Source organism: Natator depressus, chromosome 5 (assembly GCF_965152275.1).
Source record: "Natator depressus isolate rNatDep1 chromosome 5, rNatDep2.hap1, whole genome shotgun sequence".
Lineage (NCBI taxonomy): Eukaryota > Metazoa > Chordata > Testudines > Cheloniidae > Natator > Natator depressus.
In genome coordinates, this window is record NC_134238.1 from 77,222,475 (window position 1) to 77,239,719 (window position 17,245).

Sequence of the window (17,245 nt, forward strand, 5' to 3'; positions counted from 1 at the left end):
TTTTTAAAATGCCTCATTTGTAGCTGGATGCTTAATTTTTTTTTTTTTGGCAATTGTAGGGGAAATGTTTTTAAATATTTGCAAAATGGTCCATCTAAGAAAAATGTTTAAAAGTTACCCTCATTGTCTCCTTCAAATCTCTCTTGAAACATGCTTCTGATTTGATGTCTACGGAAAACTCAACGATGCGACAGCTGGTGTGCTTTGACTACTGCTTTTCAGGTTGACCTGCATTGTCTTATTGTCAGCTTGTGCTCCCCCTTCAGTCTGTCTGTACCCATCTGTTGTCTCTTGTCTTGTAAGCTCTTTGGAACAGGGAGTGTCATTTTGTTATTTTTGTACAGCACCTAACACGGTGGGGCCCTGTTCCATGATTGTGATCCCCATAGGTTACCTCAGTACAAATAATAATAATAATTAATAATAACAATATAATAAAAAACTGAGCTTTTCAACTACATTTTTATATCCTATTCAATATGCTCATTATTTTTGATATGCAGAGGGGTTCAAAAACCCATTGATTCCAGGTCACTGTTTCAAATGTGACTCAGACTGAAAGTAGTTACCATCTCATGGCTGTTTAGTGTCCTTTGTGCTCTCAAACTAGTTCTTAAATGATGGGAGTTCACATGTCACTAACCGTCATTACAACTGTCACATTTGTTGGCAATTTCAGTAAGCTCAAAGGATGGGATCAAGGCTGGGACTAAACAAGTTAAGGACCAACTTCAGAAGTGGATAATGAGTGTTTTGGAGAATGAACTAGGTGACAGACTGAATTTGAGGGTGATGCCCTGCAATTGCGGATAATTTGAGAACAACGTCAGCTGTTGGCAGGAGACTTTGGGAGCAGCTTTCCCACATCAGAACAATTTCTGGTTCACCCTGCCCTTTACTGATGACAAGCGGATTCCTGTGGTAAAACCCTGACCCCATAAGTCAGTGGCTAACTCTGATTGACTTCAGTGGAGCCAGGATTTCTCTATAGATGAGTGTGTACTAGACTCCCAACACCTTGTCTATGAACTTTAATGTATTCTGGTGGCTAGTACACTCTGAAACATGTCAAACTTTAGTAAATAATAGATCTCAGGAGACACATCTTTTGTTTTGCATGAAGTCACCTCTAAAGATTCAGGAGCAGGTTCTCTTGCTAGTTATGGTCCCTTCACACTGCTTAGAGTTTATTGGCCACTTTCATGAAATATAAACAGAACATTGTGTGACAGGCTGTAATTTAAAAAAATCATACTTTAGGCTGCCCTTCAATACACGTGCCTAGATATCTCCCACCACTGTACGACTGGACCACCTCACAAACATTAACAGAATTATTCTTACAATACTTCTGTCAGTTAGGAAACAGAGGCAAAGGGAGGTTAAATTATTTGCCCAAGAGAAGGGTATAATACTATCCAATGGCTGGAAGTTGAAGCTAGACAAATTCAGATTGGAAATAAGGTGTACATTTTTAATTGGAAGAATAAAAAACAATTGGAGCAATTTACCAAGGGTTGTAGTGGATTCTCCATCACTGGCAATTTTTAAATCAAGATTGGCTGGGGTTTTTTTCCTAAAAGATCTGCTCTAGGAATTATTTTGGGGGAAGTTCTATAGCCTGTGTTAGACAGGGGATCAGACTAGATGATCACAATGGTCCTTTCTGGCTTTGGAATCTATGAATAAGATCACACAGGAAGTCTGTGTCAGAAGTAGGAATTGAACTCATGGCTTTTGTAATATCTCCTCTATAAGATCACCATTCCTATCCCACTCCAAAATGGGGTTTATGGGGTTGCTTCTGGTGTGGTGGCTTTTCTTTTTATTACACATTACCAGTAGCAATGACATATTAAACTCATTGCAAATATACTATAAATAGTGGTTCTTTATATACTATAATTAGTGTGTTTTGTTTAGTCTTTGTTCTTTTCTGTGTTTTTGTAGGGAACTGGGCTCCTGCTGCATTCTGGTTAGTTTTAGCATTTGGCTCCTGTTTTCTGTTGGCTGCTTTTATACTTTGTTGAGGTGTAATTAATGATGATTTCATCTTTTTTGTTTTTTACTGGCTCCTTTGATTGGTGGAAGTGTGGAATTTGTTTCCATGGTAACGTTTAGGCTTCAAGGCTTGCGGGAAGAAGACTAGTAAGTGTATGATTTAGGTTATAGCTGCTGAGTTTAATTGTATTTACGTATGGTTAAGCTGGGGCAGTTAGAGGAGTGAGATTTCAAAGGTTTGACCAAAACACTTTGCAGATTCCTTCATTGCTCTGAGGTACAATTGATACAATGAGAGTTGACTCACTTTTATTAAGTGAAGTGCTGATGGAATGCTTGCATTTGTGGACTGTTTATAGGTCTGGTGAAGTGGTGCTTGCCTACTAGTGTTACTTTAGTAAAAACTAATTGCAATTTTTATTTGTTTTGGGAAAAGCAGATTGCCCTTTTACTAAACCTCTGGGTCAAAGTTGGAACTTTGAGCCCAAACTAGATGTGTCATTTCAGGGCATATCAAAAATCAAAAGGGGCCCATTTCCTGAGTTAATTCAGTTGTATCAGAAATCTCATAACAGCAGCTGTTGTTATGAGTTTTCAGCTCACAGTGGTAGAAATCTCATGAGATCACATAATCCTGAAAGGTTTCTGCAATTTTGGCCCTGAGTCTTTTGAAAGTTCAGTGCTATCAGATCCAAACATGAACCCTAACTCTGATTCAGCCTCAGACCCTAGCCTAAATCTGATTTTCAGAGGAATACTACCTTCTTGAACCTCATTCTATTATGTAGTCTACATTGGGTGTTTTGTTATTTTTTTCGTGTTAGGGCTTGAAGATATCTATGAAGGATTACTCTGGGGCTGTGCAATTTGATGGGACTTGGACTAAATATCTGTATTGTTTTAATGCCACTTTCAATTTTTTTTCATGAGCTTTCAGTGTCTTCACTTAATTCTTTTTTTTTTTTTTTTGGTCTGATAGTGACGTAGTGACAAGCTGCCTCTAAAGGTCTCTGTGTTCTTTGTGGATTTTCTAATTATCAGACTTCATTAATTGTTGAAGGGTCTTGCTGTTTTGATAGTAAAGTAGAAGGGGGTAAATGGCATAAAAGATTAATAAACCTCTGTTGTCCTCTGGAGAGCTAAGTTTCAATCCTGAGGTCACTAATGAAAATTAGTTTAGTCTTTTGATCCCAGTAACTTACTGCACATTTAACTATATAACACAATAATCACACAATTTGGTACAATTGGTAAGCCCTTCTCAAAAAAGACCTAGGGCTGGTACAGCAGGGATGTTCTAATTATTGAATACTATCTCTGCCCTCGCTGGATTAGTTTACTGAGAAAGCAGTGATGAAATTGAAGCAAAACCTGTTCATCTTCAGAGCACACTGTTTCCCATCAGTTTCCTGTAGCCTTCCTGCCATGAGTGAAGACAAAGGATTACTGACATTCAACAAAAGATCAAATAAATGAAAATAAGGAATCAAAGCTTCCTAAAATCTAGGAAAGCCAATGGGCAGAATTGTGTCCTATGGACAAACCTGTGCAAATCTACACAAATGTATGTTAGAGACTAACCAATTTATTTGAGCATGAGCTTTCGTGAGCTACAGCTCACTTCATCCGATGAAGTGAGCTGTAGCTCACGAAAGCTCATGCTCAAATAAATTGGTTAGTCTCTAAGGTGCCACAAGTACTCCTTTTCTTTTTGCGAATACAGACTAACACGGCTGTTACTCTGAAACAAATATATGTAGCACTCAGATACTACTGTGAAGGGCACTCTTAGAAATACCTGAAAGGGAGCGTACATAAATGAAGAACGGTTGTGCTAGATCAATGTGGCTTCTTTAGGAGTCCCTAACTGTCTTCTAAAGAGACTATATTCGTGTCCTGTGTCAAGAAATTCTTTCAGGGAGTGGATGAAAATCAGGTGTCTAGATAGATTTTTATTAGCTCAGCAGCATTTGATACCATTGACCATGAGGTGTTGCTGACTTTCCTGTCAGATCTGGATTGTGTTGTTCTTTAGTGGCTTTGTTCCTTCCTTTATGAGAGGTGTCAGAAAATGGTACTGGGTAATTGCTCAACCAATCTGTGGCTCTTCTCATGTGAGATCCTGCTCGGTTATAATCTGTTAACCTTCAAGTTCAATGTGCAGGTTCCTTTGGAGGCATTTGGGGTGACAGTGACAACAATAAGTTGATGGCATTCAGTTCTATGTCTCCATTTCCTTAAGATCCAGACCGCGGAATCTCCTTGTTTTCCCAGTGCCTTACCAACAGAAATATGTCATTGCATTTACAAAATGGATAACTAGCAAGCCCAACGTGCAAAACAGGTAATCATGTATTTTAGAAATGCAGCAACCTGTGTCTGAATGTTTCTGAAAAAGTGGCTTTTATTTCTCATCCCCACCTACTTGGTGACTAGATCTCAGCAGAGGAAAGGTCACACAAACAAGACCATTTTCCCAACCCTTTCCTTTGGCAAGTTTTCTTCAGCGCTGCGGTCTGCTTCATATTCCAGTCTCCGGTGATGAGTCCAGTAACGGGATCTTCTGGACCTTATACCGTGATCTCCAAACTCTCCCAGACTTTGCAGACTGTGGATTCCCTAGAATTGGTTCCCTGAAATGTCAGTGGCATCTGAATCTCCAGAGCCATATAAATCCTATGTGAGACCTCAGAAGTGCATAGACACTAGCCTGGAAACTATTGGATGTGTATTGTGCTTCAAACTGATGCTTTCTCATCACTTTTAGTAATGGACAGGGAACCAAAAACTGCAGTAGGTGTGACTGGTATAACTGTACTTCCTGGTGCAAAAGAACATGTAGTGGTACCATGCCTAATACTACTGGGCCCTGTTCCTGACCAGGCCTCTGAAAGCTATTGTAATACAAATAATAATAATAAATACCTTTGCAAAGTGTCTTCCTCATCATCAGAAACACTGGCTCATGAGATTCTCCAGAAGAAAATGGCAGAAATTATGAAAGTGAGTAGATGCAAACAATTTACCAAAATGAGACATTTTATAGCTGTGTAATGAGGAAATCCATGCAGAACAGATGAACAATTACATTTAGGAATATCATTTTTGTACTTAAAAAGTCCTGTGAGTAAAATTAGTCTGAAAAGAGAGAGGAAGAAAAACTTCCTTTATTTGTGGTGTTAGATCGTACAAATGGGCCCAAACCAAAACCCAATCTCCCCTGAACTTTGGAATGTCTGAATCCAAAGTTGGTGGTTTGCAGGGCCATCCTTAGGATTTATGGGGCCCTATGCAGTATTATTAAACTGGTGCCCCTATGCCCGACTTGCTCTTAGCAATACAAAATGAATACGACCCCTGCCTTCTGCCTAATAAGGAGACTGCAGTGCGTGCTGGGTGTGCGGGAGCCTATCTGTTCTTACCTGCTGTCCTGGTCATAGGCGTGGACTCCATGGGTGGGTGCTCCGGGGCTGGAGCACCCACAAGGAAAATTTAGTGGGTGCAGAGCGCCCATGGTGCCAAACTCCCCATCTCCCCCCACGCCTCTCGCCCACCAGCGACCCTGCGCTTACCAACTCTTCCCATCCCTCCCAGCACTTCCAGAGTGCCGCGAACAGGTGATTTGCAGCGTTCAAGCTCCAGGAGGGAAGGGGAGGAGCGGGGACAGGAAGAGGTGGGGCAGGGGCTTGGGGGAAGGGGTGGAGTGGGGGTGGGGCCTGGAGCGGGGTGAGGGGTCAAGCAATCTCCCAGCAAGAGAAGTCTGCGCCTATGGTCCCGGTGGTGCTCCAAATTTTCGGGTGCCCTATGCAGCCGCATATGCTGTATATGCCTAAGGATGGCCCTGTGGTTTGGGCCTAACTTTATTGGATATACAGTTACTCCTGTTTTCATAGTTGTAGTATATTTTCAATTGTTACCTCCTGTATTGCTTTTATTCATCAGATATTAGGCGAGCAGCAGAAACACAAGAGGCTGTACGATTGCTGTGCTCAAATAATAGATATAACCTAGTCTATCATCATATGAAAATATCAGGAGTTTTATTCTGAATGGCATTAACTACTCGAAAGACAAAGTTTAAACATTTTTGGACACTTTTAAACAGTCTTTGCCAGTTTAACACTCTGCAAAGACACCATACAGGAAGTGACTCGAAATTCCCTGCTCTGCAGTTTAACTTTCACTGCAGACTCCTAGCAGTGGAGAAATTGCAACAGTCATAGGATATTAAATGAAGATAGCTGTAGTAGCAGGTTATAAACAAGTGGAGACATTGTGGTTATATTTATTTGCAGGTTACAAGAGAAGTTGAACCTTAGAATTTTTTTGATGAATGTTTACACTAGCTTTGCCTGTCCAAACTATATTCAACCTCAGCTGATGAAAGACCCATTGTTTACATGCCTTGTGAACATGGGCCATGTTCCTTGCATAGACAGGGCCTTGGACAATCTGACTTAATAAACACACCTCCTTGAGCAATGGTTTCAAATGCTGCACCTTACAGTCAGCCTAACCCCTTCCAGTTCCCCCCCAAAAAACAAACAGGAAAGGTGTTAAGAAATAGAATAATCCACCACTGTACTTCATAAAGAAGTGGCAAATGGCACACATTCTATTTTTGTCTTATAGACTTTTAAGGCCAGAAGGGACCATCATGATCATCTAGTCTGACCTCTTACACATTGCAGGCCACAAAACCTCACCCGTCCACTCCTGTAATAGACCCATAAGGTCCGGCTGCATTACTGAAGTCCTCAAATCATGATTTAAAGACTTAAAGTTACAGAGACTCCACCATTTACACTAGTGTAAACCTGCAAGTGAACCAGGCCCCGTGCTGCAGAGGAAGGAGAGCCCCCTCCCCCAGGGTCTCTGCCAATCTGACCCACGGGAAAATTCCTTCCCAACCCCGAATATGACGATCAGTTAGACCCTGAACTTGTGTGCAAGACCCACCACCCAGACACATGGGAAAGAATTTTCTGTAGTAAATCAGAGCCTTTCCTATCTAGTATCCCATCAGCAGCTGCTGGAGATATTTGCTGCTATCAGTCACGGATCAGCTACATGCCATTGTAGACAGTTTCATCATATCATACCCTCCATACACTTGTCAAGCTCAGTCTTGAAGCCAGTTAGGTTCTTTTGCCCCATCTGCTCCCCTTGGAAGGCTGTTCCAGAACTTTACTCCTCCAAAGGTTAGAAATCTATGTCTAATTTCAACCCTAATCTTGTTGATGGCCGGTTTATATCCATTTGTTGTGGGGTCCACATTGGAACTTAATTTAAATACCTCCCTGGTATTTATCCCTGAGATGTTTTTATAGAGAACAGTCATATCTCCTTTCAACCTTCATTTGGTTAAGCTAAACAGGACAAGCTCTTTGAGTCTCCTGTCACAAGAAAAGTTTTCCATTCCTCTGATCATGCTGGTAATCCTTCTCTGCATCTGTTCCAGTTTGAATTCATCTTTCTTAAACGTGGGAGGCCAGAATTGCACACAGTATTCCAGATGAGGTCTCAACAGTGCCTTGTCTAATGGTCTAATTGTCATGGGATAAGAGGGAAGGTCCTCGCTCGGATCGGGAATTGGTTAAAAGATAAGAAACAAAGGGTAGCAATAAATGGTCAGTTTTCAGAATGGAGAGAGGAAAATAGTGGTGTCCCCTAGGGGTCTGTACTGGGACCAGTCCTATTTAACATATTTATAAATGATCTGGAAAAAGGGATAAACAATGAGGTGGCAAAATTTGCAGATGATACAAAACTACTCAAGATAATTAAGTCCCAAGCAGACTGCAAAGAGCTACAAAAGGATCTCACAAAACTGGTTGACTGGGCAACAAAATGGCAGATGAAATTCATTGTTGATAAATGCAAAGTAATGCACACTGGAAAATATCATTCCAACTATACATATAAAATGACGGGGTCCAAATTAGCTGTTACGAGTCAAGAAAGAGATCTTGGAGTAATTGTGGATAGTTCTCTGAAAATACCGCTGCACATTGAGTGGATGATCAAAAAACCAAACAGAATGTTGGGACTCATTAAGAAAGGGATAGATAATAAGACAGAAAATATCATAATGCCTCTATATAAATCCATGATACACCACATCTTGAATACTGCGTGCAGATGTGGTCGCCCCATCTCAAAAAGATATATTGGAATTGGAAAAGGTTCCAAAAAGGGCAACAAAAATGATTAGGGGTATGAAACGGCTTCTATTTGAGGAGAGATTAATAAGACTGGGACTTTTCAGCTTGGAAAAGAGACAACTAAGGGGGAATATGATTGAGGTCTATAAAATCATGACACGTGGAGAAAGTAAAATAAAGAAACGTTATTTACTCCTTCTCATAACACAAGAACTAGGAGTCACCTAATGAAATTAATAAGCAGCAGGTTGAAAACAAACAAAAGGAAGTATTTCTTCACACAATGCACAGTCAGTCTGTGGAACTTTTTGCCAGAAGATGTTGTGAAGGCCAAGCCTATAACAGGGTTCAAAAAAGGGCCAGATAAGTTCATGGAGGATAGGTCCATCAATGGCTATTAGCCAGGATGGGCAGGGATGGTGTCCCTAGCCTCTGTTTGCCAGAAGCTGGGAGTGGGTGACAGGGAATGGATCACTTGACGATTACCTGTTCTGTTCATTCCCTCTGGGGCACCTGGCATTGGCATGGAGCATACTGACGGAAGACAGGACACTGGGCTAGATGGACTGTTGGTCTGACCCAGTATGGTCATTCCTATGTACTAACACTTCCCTAACTGTACTGGAAATACCTTGCCTGATGCATCCTAATATTGTATTAGCTTTTTTCACGGCTGCATCACATTGGCGACTCATAGTCATCCTGTGATCAACCAGTACACCCAATTCTTTCTCCTCATCTATTACTTCCAACTGACAAGTCCAAGCTTATAGCAAAAATTCTTGGTGTTAGTCCCTAAGTGCATGAACTTGCACTTTGCACTATTAAATTTCATTTACTATTTCATTTACTATTAAATTTCTGTTACTCCAATATTCAAGGTTGTGTAGATCTTCTTGTATGATATTCCAGTCCTCTTCCATACTGGCAATACCTCCCACCTTTGTGTCATTCACAAATTTTATTAGCACATACACATTTTTTGTGCCAAGGTCATTAATAAAAATATTAAATAAGACTGGTCCCAAGACTGATCCCTGAAGAACTCCACTAGTAACTTCTCTCGAGCCTGAAAGTTCACCTTTCAGCATAAGAACATAGGAATGGCCATACTGGGTCAGACCAAAGGTCCATCAAGCTCAGTATCCTGTCCTTTGACAGTGGCCAATGGTAGGTGCCCCAAGGGAATGAACAGACAGGTTATCATCAAGTGATCCATGCCCTGTCACCCAATCCCAGCTTCTGGCAAACAGAGGCTAAGGACACCATTCCTGCCCATCCTGGGCAATTAGCCACTGATGGACCTATCTTCCATGAATCTATTTAGCTTCCTTTTGAACCCCGTTATAGTATTGGCCTTCACAACACCTCTGGCAAGGAGTTCTAGAGGTTGACAGTGTGTTGTGTGAAAAAATACTTTCTTGTATTTGTTTTAAACCTGCTACCTATTAATTTCATTTGGTGGCCTCTTGTTCTTGTATTATGAGAAGGAGTAAATAACACTTCTTTATTTACTTTCTCTATACCACTCATGATCTTATAGACCTCTATCATATCCCCCCTTAGTCGCCTCTTTTCCAAGCTGAAAAGTCCCAGTCTTATTAATCTCCGCTCATATGGAAGCCGTTCTATACCCCAATGACCTGTTGTAGTCTCCCCTTTAACCAGTTCACCTTTAACGGATGGGTATTTTGATGTAGCAGTGTGTATAAAGTCTTAGGTCTGGTTTCATATTCAGGAATTCACAAATAGTTGAAATTAACCCCTGTGCAGAGGACCCGCATGAGGCCTATGCCCTATGGGTCAAGTGGGACATAGACCCATTGGTTTAAGTGGGATGTAAGTGGTACGTGAGCATTGTCCTGGCTGTCTGCACAGGTGTGAATTGAATGCACTTGTGAATATTCAAATGGTGGTATAGAGAGGAAATTTATAGGTAAGGTAGGAGGTGCTATGCCTTTGTTATTACATTTCATAGCTTGATTTGCTTTGCAAAAGCCCACACAAGTCACATACAAGTCAGTACTAACATTCTGCCAAACTTTTCAGATCTTCTCTAGTTACCATATGATCCAAGGATGTCTGTACCTATGTAGGTAAACTACCAAAGGAACTGGTGAAGCAGAAATGGATTCCAGCAAAAGAGCTAATGTGATCCTGGGATGCATAAACAGAGGAATCTCGAGTAGAAGTAGAGATTATTTTACCTCTATATTTGGCAATGTTGCTACTACTGCTTGGAATATTGTGTCCAGTTCTGGTGACCACAGTTCAAGAACAATGTTGATAAATTGAAGAGGGTTCAGAGATGAGCCACAAGAATGATTAAAGGATCAGAAAACATGCCCTGTAGTGATAGACTGAAAAGCTCAATCTATTTAGCTTAACAAAGAGACGCTTAAGGGGTGACTTGATCAGAGTCTATAAGCATCTACATGGGGAACAAATATTTAACAATGGGCTCTTCAGTCTAGCAGAGAAAAGTATAATGTGATCCAATGGGTGGAATCTGAAGCTAGACAAATTCAGACTGGAAATAAAGTATACATTTTTAATAGTAAGAGTAATTAACTATTGGAATAATGTACCCAAGGGTCATGGTGGATTCTCCATCACTGACAATATTTAAATAAAAACTGAATGTTTTTCTAAAATATATGCTCTAGAAATTATTTTGGAGAAGTTCTGTGGCCTGTGTTATATAGGAAGTTGACTAGATGATCACAATGGTCCCTTCTGACCTTGGACTCTATGAATCAAAAAATTTCAGATCTGTAGCCAGCTTCTGAACACCTCCATTGTTTTGGGGTGTTTGGTTCTAGGGAGGCTGTATTTTCCCCTCTTTGCACACGCATAATTCGCAAGTTACAAAACGTGTCAAGACAAGAGGAAAATAGGAGGAGTTACAGCCATTTACACTGAAGAATTCCTTGAATGTTTTACAATAAGGTCACACAAAAGACTAGTTGGTGGATGTGAAATTTGACATGCTGTGATATGAAGTGAAATGCAGTAAATCTTTAATAGTTTGTTTTTTTTCCCCCCCTTGTAAGAACCAGAAACCTCAATGACATTCATTCAAGTTCAGATCAAATCCTTTGGACCTGAGAAATAATTATTCTTGTAAATATGCCCTTTTCTTTTCCTCTCAGTTGTTTTGGTAACTTTTCAATCTTTCTTGCACTTGGTATCATAAGCATAAATGTCAATGTCAATCATCAAAAAGAGAAGAAAAAAGTAATGCACCATAAAATATTGTAAGTCACGTGCATGTCAGCATTTCCAGGTGTTTGAGCAAAACTTTCCTGAAATGAATGCAGTTACCCATTTCCTGTCCAACTTGACACGCCCCCCCTCTTTTTTTATCCTTTATTGATTGTTAAAACAATTTTCAAGTTACATTTCAAGGAGGTGGGAAAAGCTGCGAGACATGCCAGTGAATGAGTAATTATTATAACAATAACTTAAGTGACAGGAATTCAGTCTCTTGGTGTTGCTTGCTCACCCTAGAGGCAAAAATATAGATGCAATTAGGGCACAGGGCCTGTGACAATGATGGTTACCACAGGAGCTGCTAGTTATGGAGACCCTCTACTCAGCTTCATGTCAGTCAGTCTATAGTACAATTTTATGGTTATGGACAGTAGTGTTGGATAACGATTTTTCAGCTAGGTAGTCATATATCAATTTATAGGACACTTAAGGGAAAACCACAAACAGGCAAACATTTAGTTCTACAATTTTTTTTTGCTGATGTTATGTTTTTCTTGATGGATTACATTTCTGGGAGAAAGGAGATTTTGAGATAAGTAGTGCATTCTTTCAAACTGAAAAATATGAAATGTGTTAAGAGTTTCTGGGGACTTGACTGTGAATAATCATTTCTAGGAGCTTTGTCTGTCTATAAGACCCAAATTTGCTTCCCTGTACGTGTGTATTGGTCCTTGGGGCCTTAAAGAAGCAAATGTTGACAGCAGAGCTTAAATCAGTGTGGTGGTCTTTACTGCAGGCGTTTTTTGCTTTGCAGAGACATAATGGTCATGCTATTGTACATTTTTTTCTTCATTGTAGATTACATTTGCCAGGTGAACAGAACTTCAGACGCTCAGATGATATAGTATCTCTGCAAGAAATTATGTAGTGTAGATAGAGACTTCTTCCTGAATAATTACAAAATAAACCTGCTCTTACAAACCCATCTTTACGCTATTGTTACCTTACAAGAATAAGTTATGTTATCCAAGTTTTGTGTTACATTGGTGTCAGGCAGCACAAAAGAAGCTAGTGGCTGTTTTCACTTCTGCATGCTTTGCATGATTTATCCAAAGGGGAGACAGGAAGAGCATCTGCTTGAGGCCAGAAGTGCCTTGGGCCACCAGTAGGGAAAATGCACTTGTTTTGCTGGAGGGAGTATTCAATATGCACATTTTCCTATTAGAGTACACAAAACACACATGCCCCGGTCTAGCTTGGTTGTCTGTTTGATCAGTAGGCTATGTGTTTTGGTAACTGCTGATACAGCATTCAGCATCATCAGTCAAGAGGAGATTTATTTTGCTTAACCTGCTGCTCTGTTCCATTCCACTTCTCTATACTTTTCCAATCGTAATCAGGAAAGCTGAGTTCACCAGATCAAAATAATATTTTTTAAAAATCTGCTAATTTACAGTATTTTAAATGTTCCCAGAAGGTTCCCCACTTCATTCTCTAAATTGACTTCCTCTTACTACTTTAGTTACATTAAGATATTCAGGGAAATTCAATTGTACTGATTAGTTGGCTACTGGGATCAAAAATTACTTTCCAAAAGCCTTTTCCAGTTGGTGCTGAGGTTTTCCTTTTTAATATTGAACAGTTGAGCATTTTATTGTAAGGATCAGATTGAAAGTAATTTCCTTGATTTTCTTGGACCTCCAAGTTTGGCAGAAATCTACCCTTTTTGAATGCGTCTTAGCTGCAACTTCTGCAAGTGCCAGTTAGGCATGATTATAAGCTGACTGGCACTGATATTACAATGCCTATGTCAACTTGTTCTGTCCTTGGTAAATGGAAATTTTGCTTCTAAGAATGTATCTGGAATGCTTGTTGGACCTAGAAATAGTGATCATTTAGCTATAATAATCAAAATTGTTTGCCCACATCCATCCTTATAACAGGATTCCATGGTAACACTGTGGATATTGGTATATTACAAGAAAATTGCTGCTGCATTGGCTGAACCCCTGACCTTGCAATGAACTCCATGTGTGTAGGGTCTATACTTGTCTAATCACTGGCATTTTCACGGCCCGTTGAAATGAGCTGGCAAAATGCTCATAGGCTTGAAGGGCAGCAGGAAAGATTGCTGTAAGATTGATATAAAGCTGGAAACGAGTAGGGTAGAGGCAACAGGATACAAAGCAGACATTTTAGGATATGCTGTCTGATCCCTCTAAAAATATTGTACTACTTGAATTATTGGCTAGTGGCTAGGATTAAGTAAATATGATAAAGAGCTGTTGAATGCAATAGACATTGGGACGTATTCACTGCTGATGTAAATATGGAAAACTCCAGTGAAGTAATTTGTGGGAAGTTAGGGCTCCAGAAGACTCCCATTGACTTCAACGAGCTTTGGTTCAAGCCCATACATCGACAAAGACTTGAGCCCATAATATTTTGTAGCAGTCCATACATTTAAAAGAAATGAAAACCTAAGTGTTCTTTTAAAGATAATTTCAATAGGAGTGGGTGGGTGAGATTCTGTGGCCTGCGTTGTGCAGGAGGTCAGACTAGATGATCATAATGGTCCCTTCTGACCTTAAAGTCTATGAGGTTATGCAGCCTTATTTCCCCAAACTGAACCAAAACTGCCCTTGCTTTGGCCATTTGACTCCATAATTTAAATAGAAGCATTGCGCAGTTACTTATTTGACTGAAAAATCTCCTCCTGCTTTTAATCTAGGAGTTCTGCAATTTGTGATCTTATTTTGCAGGTTTGGTTTTCTCTATGATTTCCAATTTGACTCAAATCACAGTCATCGCTTGATTTAAGCAATGTTGACATTGCTTCTAAAATGACAAATTTACGGGTCCCAAATGTAGTGGAAGTTTTATTGTCAAATGCCTTGTTAGCAGTATACCTTGTTAGCTGCTATCCAGTCCTTTTTAATGCTTATAGTGTTTTGATTTATAGCCAATGCCATTAATGATCATGAGAAAAAAAGAATTCACAAAAGAGAGCTGAAAGTTATTTCAGAAGTAGTAGGTGAAGTGATGACAGGCAGATAATGAATTGATGTTATGCTGCAAGTGAAAAATTTCTTCTAAATGAATAAAAGCTATTAATTCATTATACAAAATATCACTTTTTTTGTCTTAGACATCCATATTCATCTTTGCATATGTGAAACAGCAAAATATTTATCAGCAGTAGCAGATGATCAAGTCAATGATTGTTTTTAACTGTTAATACAAGGACAAGGAGTTTAAACCTTTCCGTGTACAGGATCATTTTTTATCCATAATGAGCATATTAATGGAGTTAGTCTCTTAAAAAGAGAATTATACTCTGAAACCAAACTTAAGGGATATCTCCAATACAGTGTTTAAGTACCATGTACTCAGAAAGGACTGGAAGACTGAAGAATGCTTTTGAACACTCTTGTATGTATTGTGCTAGGCATTGTACATACACATAGTAAAAGACAGTCACTCACTGCCGAAAGAACTTATGGTCTAAGATTCTGATCCAGCAAAGGCATCTTGGAAGTCAATGGGACTCACTCACAGTGCATAAGGTTAAGCGTGTAAGTCTTTGCAGGATTGAGGCTGATATAGACAAAGGCAGAGTGGGAAGAGAAACTTGCACAGAGCACTCAAGTGACTTGTGCAAGGTCACACAACAGACCAGTGGCAGAGTGAGGAACAGAATCCAGGTCTCCTGAGTCATATATTCCACTGCTCGCTCCACTTGGCCCTGCGGCCTCACACTGAATAACTCTAGGGCTGGACAGTAACAGCAGTCTATCATAGTTGCAGAACTAGTTGCACCTCTATCCCCTCCTTGGTCACTCGGTGAGTGCCCCCCTTCCAGTGTCAGACCTTATGGGCTTGGATCATGCAATTCACCTTTCCTGCCAAGAATTCTCTCACTCTTTGATTGATCCCTAGGCTACAGTTCCCTGTGGATCCCCTGTGCTTACACACAAGGTCTGACTGACTTCAACACCTTTGGTTCTTTCCCTTGCTAGTCTGTGACCAGTATTGAATAGAGTGACCAGACAGCTAAAGTATTGTTTAACCTTAATACTAGGAACATCACATAGCATAAGCATAACATAAAAGAAAAAGGATTTAAAAATAACCAAAGTAGAGGCAGTCTCACTTTCCCACTGTCTCCTAACCTCTGGCATCTGGGTGTTCAGTCTGTTTCCTTTAAATGTGCCTCAGATAATTACATACCCTTCCTGGAGAGTGTGTCACTTTTATCCATTCAGAAGTCCTCTGTTATCCCAGTTTCTGGGGCTTTTGGCTCTGCTCTCCAAAATCAGTTTGGTGAGCTCAATGGGAGCGGCTTGCCCTCCTCCCAGAGTCAATGGCTATCCCCTTGTCTTGTTACAACCCACAAGTGTTTGATGGGGATGGGTGTTAGCTTCACTCATTGATTCCCCTGCCAGGTTGTTTCCCAACATCCCTATTGATTTAACTCAATATAGTCATACAGTGAACATCCCAATAAGCCGGTCAACATACAGTCTTCATAAATTATTGGAGTAGCCTCACTTTGCCACACACTCCATGAATGATGTAATAATGCACAAAGAAACAACGGTGACTCTAATACTGTTCCTTTGGGGATGGGGAGAATGGGTTTCAAAAAATGATGTAAGTAAAACTAACAAAAATATGTTGTGATTACGGCTTGAAGGGGCGTATCCAAAGGTTTAGCCTAAGAAGAACAACACTGTTTAGTAGCAAAGCGGAAACCACAATCTTTCTTGTAGACACTGCACTGCACAATATCCTTCCATACACACCCTTTGCACTTATGAGAGTAAATTCTGTGCAGTAAGAAGGTTTGCCACTTTTTATAAAGCGCTGACTTCTATGTTTTAAACATAGTAAAAACAGTTGTGTTAAATCACTTAAAGTAGTTGTTTTTCAAATAACAGCATGTTTCTCATTCAACAATGGCCTATTTTAAGAACCATTCTCACCAAAGGATGTTTAGTATAATTTCTCCATTTCTTTTTGGCCTGTATTACAGTTGTCAAAAAGTCAAAACACAAACACTAGATTCACAGACTCAGTTACATTTCAGCAAGGTAATTGTTAAATCATTCAGGAGGAAGAAAACCAAAAAGTAACATAAGTAGTTATTATTATGCATGTGTATTCTTAATGTCTGATTCTCAGCATAACCTTAGATTACAATTCAGGTTAAATTTCCCTTGCTGATTTATAAGTATAATGTAAACTTTAGGCACAGTTAATGATATTGCAATGTAAAACTGTTCTGTTGCAAACTAAAGACCTTGCTTTCCTTAGGTTCATTTCAGTGTAATCATTCAGGCACTATGTAGAGATTATGCTTTTATTGTATTTTTTCATGAATACATGAATGAATAATAAGTTCAACAAACAAGAGTTTCCTACTGGGTATGTCAAACAAATCATTCTGTAAGGTGCTCTGAATTTCAGTCAATCATCCTCAACACTTCTTGTCCTGCTGAGGCCTCTGCATTAACAAAGTCAGCATTTGGAACCACTATAAATGGTCTTGAGCAGAATGGGTAAGATCTGCAAGTTCAAGAGGAGTGCAAGAAATCAGTGTTCCCCCGTGTTCATTTGTATTTTGATTGTACCTGCCTTTACATCTTTGAAAAACGTTGCCTGAGTTAAATTTGCATGTCAAGGGGATGATGTGTTTGTATTGTGCGGCCTTGCCTTGAATGAATAATTTACCTTAAAAACTATGGGCTCACAGAGGCCATTTTAAATCTGTAAACACACACAATAAAAGTTGGCTGATCTGCATCGTGTGTTCTTGTTTATATTCACACACAAACTCAAGAAAGGTGCCTAGATGATCACAATGG